The following is a 5,000-nucleotide window of genomic DNA, read 5'->3' on the forward strand; positions in this document are numbered from 1 at the left end:
GTGTGTGGTGTGTGTGTGTGGTTGGGAGTAACGCGTTACAAAAGTAACGAATTACTGTAATGCATTGCTTTTTGCGGTAACGCGGTAATGTAAGGCATTACAGAAACAAAATTGGTAATATTTACCTCGGTACAAATGTCAGTAACGCGCGTTACAATGCATTTTTAACCTGGAATGAAGTGTTTTATTTTCCTTCATCCAAATTCGCCAAAATCACCGCGAGATCAGCAGAGGTGAAACGTTGGCGCAAAATGTTTCACTTCCTTTTCCTTTAGGCTAATTGATGCCAGCTTTCCGAAAAATTGGCAGCAAGATGTGGCCACTAGCAGCAATGATGACAAGGTAAGGCTAAAACGTTCAGATATGGTATCCTTGCAGATATGATACCCACACTACCATTGCGTCAGCATGTTTTTTTCTTACTGGGCTAAGGTAACTTTTCTTCTGAAGCCATGTCACAATTAAATTAAATGTGGTTTGGAGCCACAAATGCATTGGTTCTAACAGACATGAATGAAAATGTACTTTTCCATTCTCAGAATATAGCTTAAAAAATGAATCACAAACGATTAAATATGTGGCCATCCATCAACATGATCAGACAAGTTCAGAGAATTAACGTTAGCCTAATTTAGCACCAAGGTTCTCCCTCCTAGGCTAGGCTATGTGATGTTACTTCACCCGCCACTGTGGCTGTATCGTTTGACTTAAGACTCTAATCAAAGCAAACAAATGTATTGACAGTCTCTAGTTCCGCTATATATCTAACTGAACACAGGGATTTTGTTTCATATCAAAAATACGCCTAAAAGCCCACCTCTTCACTGAATAACCCGCTAGCTTGTTAGCGGAAAATACTTGGTAACGTTACTAACTTAGCTCTTTTACCATACAGTGTACATGTAGGATAAAGCGTCTTTCTGTTAAAGTGCACTTTACCTACAAATATCACTACTACCTACTAGTTTAGCCCAGAGCCCTAGAATCTTTCTATCTTTCTAGAATCCTTCTATGTATCTGGTTTAACCTACATAGTTCTAGATCAGAACAGCTGTACATAACGTCATTGTGAACCACGTCAATGTATTAAGATGAAACGTAGTCTACAAGAAGTATGTTTAATACAATAAACCATAAGATGAACTTGAATTTGAAGGTTAATATTGAAAATGTGTGATGCACTGCCTGTTTCTGTCCCATATGGATTTTTATTTAATTTTTTAGATCTAGCCTAGGGCCTATACATGTATGCGTTTTATACATTTGAAATATAATGTGGAGCATTTTTGTAAGGGCGTGCTAAGCTGAACATGAACATTGGGTGCACTAGCCTGGGCTACCTGTCCCATAGAAAAAAATATTTTGACACACATTAGGCTAATATTTCAATCTTCATGTTCAGCACAGCCATACCTTACAAAAATAGTTGGTTTCATTTGGGTTGTACATTGTAAGGCCCCTTAGCTAATATGTAGTGTTTATATCTTAGACTCTTGAATTTGAAATCTGGCTATTTTCTTATATTTTCAGCATGTACTTCAAAGCCGAAAAACCTTCACAAAGGACTTGGATGCCCAGGTGCTATGTGTAGGCCTACTGCCTCCCCACCATAGGTGTACAGCCCATACACTAATCCAGTTGCAAACTATTTTTCATTTTTTATGACGCATAAACTATGCTTAATGCTCTGAAGTTGGAAATAATAAAGGCATAGAAATGCTAATTTTGTATCCTGTCATATTTTTAAACATTACAATACAGTCCAATTATTGTTAATATGAATAGGCCTAAAGTTACAGTATTTCTATCACAATTTGCCAGACTTTGACCTTTTGTCTGTTCTTGCGATGATTGTTCTTTGTATTGTGCCAAGAGCCATCACTGTGGCTATTATGTTCTACTGTTTACCATAAGTACAGATACCACATCACCTTCCACTGGATGTGTGATTCACTAATTGAGCGTCTTGAGCTTCATTACAGTAAGATTGCCAAATCCATACTTCCAGTGATTTTGGTGCGAGTAACTTACAAGTAATACAATAGTAGTGTAATGCCTTACATTTTAAAAACAGTAATATTGTAATGTAACAAATTACTTTAAAATGACAGTAACAAGTAATAAATAATGCATTCCAGTTTTGAAGTAACTTGCCCAACACTGCATACAGTACAACCTACGTGCATCTCACGCCCAACTCGCACTTTCAAACAGGTCCGTGCCGACACAATTACTATTGTTACATCCTTTCTCTTTTTATTAAGTTTTTTTGACTCTTAATGAACGGTCAAAAATGCACACAATATAAATCATCTCTGAATGACAGAACTCATCACTGTTACTGTGAAAAACAAATCCTCTTCATAATTTAGCTGGAGTGATATTCCTTGTTATCATTCACTCACATTTGCTGAAATCAAATTACAGATCACGCTTACTTCAGGTGCCGCATTCAAACAGGTCCGTGCTGACACAATTACTATTGTTACATAAATAATAATATCACTAAGTTGGAGAGGAATTACGTGTGTGAGAGTGAGAGACGTGTTTTGTTCGTTTTGGACACATGTGTGTTGCAGGACTGGAAGGCGAAATGCAGTAGCCTACAAGTCAGCTGTTTTAATAAAGTTATTCATCCGCGTCAGATCACTGTTTGTTTCCACCACTCGTCTCTCTGCGTGTTCTTTCTCTTTCGGCACAGCTTGCAGCTCGATCCCAGTCCCCTCACTCTCATCCAAATAGCCTCGCTCCCACTATAATACGAGTTGTTTTTGCTTTGTGGGTTTGCTTACTATATTTAGTGTAGCCTATACTTGGCACGTAGGGTTAAACATGGAGACATTGCGGGGTTTTACTGAGCTGTCATACGGAGATCGCGGCAACAAACAGCGGCTGCCAGTGAGAGGACTCTGCATGAGATTGGCCATTCAAGTGTCAATCAAACTAGGTCATGGGACGTGATAACCTATCAAGTTCCTCTAGCAAATTCCTCCCCCAGACGTATGACACACTTCGAGGAGAAAACTTTTTACAGATGCGACAGGACAGTTGAGATATCTGCAGGATAACATGGATGATTAACGGAGCTGCAGCTGACATCAGGCAGGGGAATGATAGAAAAAGGACTAATCCAGAGACTCCGCACTTCTTGCACCACTAAAAGTGAAAGTAAATCTGTGAAAGTGATCAAACATTTCAGACGAGGGACCGTTACTCGAAGTGAAAATGGCCTCCGTAACTCTCTAAGGAGGAGTTGTCCAGTTTACGGTGAAACACTCAGGGATCCTTTTCTCCTGTCATGTAGACACAGTGTGTGTGAAGCGTGTCAACAGCAGGAGTGTCCAGTGTGCAGGAGAAACAGCCTGTGTGTGTTTGGTGTGCTAAGATTCTTAGAAGCAGAGGAACCACAACTTCACTCCCATAGCTGAAACACAAGACTGAGGTAAGACCTACGTTCTGATGAGCAGAAATGATCGATGTAAGAATACTTTATGCATAATCTTTAATCCAACGCATATCACTGTTTAAAGGCAGTAGAAGTACAACAGATTACTCCAGTCTTAAACAGCTCATGATGTAAAACATATACATATCGGTGAGCTTACAATAAGAGGCAGCATATACATACAACATGGGCCTTCCTATATATTCTTTCATAGTATTCAATATAGTCTGATCTATACATTCTTTAACAACATTGAATACAGTTATATCTACGTATTCATTAATAATACACACTGTAGCCCTATTTATACATTCTTTAATAACACACAATGTAGTCCTGTGTCTGGTCAGACTTACAAGGACAGTGAAACATTGGGGGGAGAGGGGAGAGAAAGGAATGGGTGGGGGGGCATGATGATGATGATGATGATGATGATGATGATGGTGATGGGTAAATGATTGGCATCATAGCTTAGTGAGGTAAACGTTACTGCAGTGTTTTATAGAATTGAAGTTTGTCTTAGAATCTGTCCTTAATGCCTTAGAAGGACAGGAATAGAAAGAAGCAAGTCTACTGGACTACTCCTACTGGAGACTGACAATGATGTTGGAGAACATGACACAATGATCTGTCTCTGTTTCAGGAAGGCAAAATGGCAGCCCGGTACATGGACACAGGTAAGAGATATCTTCGTTTGTGTGTTTGTGCGTGTGTTTCTCTTTGTTTGTGTGTGTGTGTGTGTGTGTTTCTATGTGTTTGTGTGTGTGTGTGACTGTGTTTCTCATCAATCCACACACATCACTCCACAATTACAAAGAAAAGCGGTTTAGTTTATTTATAAAAACAATAAAAGACTGAAATACTCATTAACATAAGTCATCAGACCCTTAGTTATGACACGTACTATTGAGCTCTGGGGCATCCTACTTGCATCAATGGTCCTTGAGATGCTTCTACAACTTGACTGGAGTCCACCTGTGCCCAAATGAATAATTGGACATATGAATACACTGTAGGTGTAATTTAAGTGTGTGTGTGTGTGTGTGTGTGCGCGTGTGTTTGAGTGTGTGTGTGTGTGTGTGTGTGTGTGTGTGTGTGTGTGTGTGTGTGTGTGTGTGTGTGTGTGTGTTTGAGTGTGTGAGAGAGAAAGATAGTGAGTATATACAGTACTGTGCAAAAGTTTTAGGCAGGTGTGAAAAAATGCTGTAAACTAAGAATGCTTTCAAAAATGGAAGTGTCAACAGTTTATTTTCATCAATTCTTCATAAATTAACAAAATGCAGTGAAGGAACAGAAGAAATTTCTAAATTAAATCAATATTTGGTGTGACCACCCTTTGCCTTCAAAATAGCATAAATTCTTCCAGATACACTTGTCTTGCGCACAGTTTTTGAAGGAACTCGTCTGGTAAATTGTTCCAAACATCTTGGAGAACTAACCACAGATCTTCTGTGGATGTAGGCTTCCTAAAATTCTTCTGTCTATTCATGTAAACCCAGACAGACTCGATGATGTAGAGATCAGGGCTCTGTGGGGGTCATACCATCACTTGCAG

At 39.1% G+C, this 5,000-nt stretch overlaps 1 long non-coding RNA gene across 1 annotated transcript in view; it reads left to right on the top strand.

The window, feature by feature from the left end:
* Positions 1 to 3,008: 3,008 nt before the first annotated feature.
* LOC308366302 overlaps positions 3,009 to 5,000 on the top strand; it is a 4,627-nt gene continuing 2,635 nt past the window's right edge. Inside the window, exons 1-2 of the long non-coding RNA XR_013968679.1 lie at positions 3,009 to 3,442; positions 4,089 to 4,122. This is a non-coding gene — a long non-coding RNA (uncharacterized lncRNA). The remainder of the gene's footprint in view (positions 3,443 to 4,088; positions 4,123 to 5,000) is intronic.

Source organism: Sprattus sprattus, assembly GCF_963457725.1.
Source record: "Sprattus sprattus genome assembly, chromosome: 5".
In the NCBI taxonomy this organism is placed as follows: Eukaryota; Metazoa; Chordata; class Actinopteri; order Clupeiformes; family Clupeidae; genus Sprattus; species Sprattus sprattus.